At 36.6% G+C, this 785-nt stretch overlaps 1 protein-coding gene across 1 annotated transcript in view; it reads right to left on the minus strand.

Annotated features, from left to right (window-relative positions):
* Positions 1-785, minus strand: part of SMCO2 (single-pass membrane protein with coiled-coil domains 2) — a 25,919-nt gene that overhangs the window by 22,038 nt on the left and 3,096 nt on the right. The window lies entirely within an intron of this gene.

Raw genomic sequence — 785 nt, forward strand, 5'->3', positions numbered from 1 at the left:
CCTGTTCCTATAGTGTTGCCTTTTTCACAGTGTTACATAAGTAGAATCATAAAATACATATGCAGCCTTCTGGGTCTGGCTTGTTTCTCTTAGCATAACGTATTTGAGATTTATTCATGTCATTGGGTCAATCAGAAGCGTGTTCCTTTTTATTGCTGAGTAATATAGCATTCTGTCATATACATGTACTGCATTTTATTCACATGGCAACTGGTGAATATTTGGTTTGCTTCTAAGCCCATGACTGGATTTTGGTTGTTTTTAATGCGTATAGAAAGCTGCCTATCTCCAGCATAGAGGATCTCCATATGTGTGATGCCCTCTCCTTTCATATTATCCTAAATCCCTCCTTTTTAAAAAACCCCACTGTCATTTATCCCTGTCCTCCTCTTTCTCCTCAGTCTTTGGATATTCATCCCTCCCTAACCCCAAACCACCCCCTGTTGAAATCCGTCCCTCTGTAATACTCACAGCAGACTTTGACCTCTTCCCTTTTTTATAGTTTGCAATTTCCAAAGCCCAAGGATAGTGAAAAAATTCTCTTCAACTCACACAAAATGAGATTGTGACTCAACATGCTGGACTATTTCATGGTTAAAAGTAATTTTTTTCCCTAGGCAATAAATCTGTGCTGATCTGCAGATGACTTTTAATATACAAGGGGTCTAAATAAATAATACTTTTCTGCAATAAAGGAGACATTTCTCCTTTACTTCTTCCAAAATTCACTTCATTTAAACTCATAATAAACTTTTTTTTTTTTTTTTTTGAGACAGAGTCTCACT

This window comes from Propithecus coquereli, unplaced genomic scaffold, assembly GCF_000956105.1.
Source record: "Propithecus coquereli isolate 6110/MARCELLA unplaced genomic scaffold, Pcoq_1.0 Scaffold16, whole genome shotgun sequence".
NCBI lineage: Eukaryota > Metazoa > Chordata > Mammalia > Primates > Indriidae > Propithecus > Propithecus coquereli.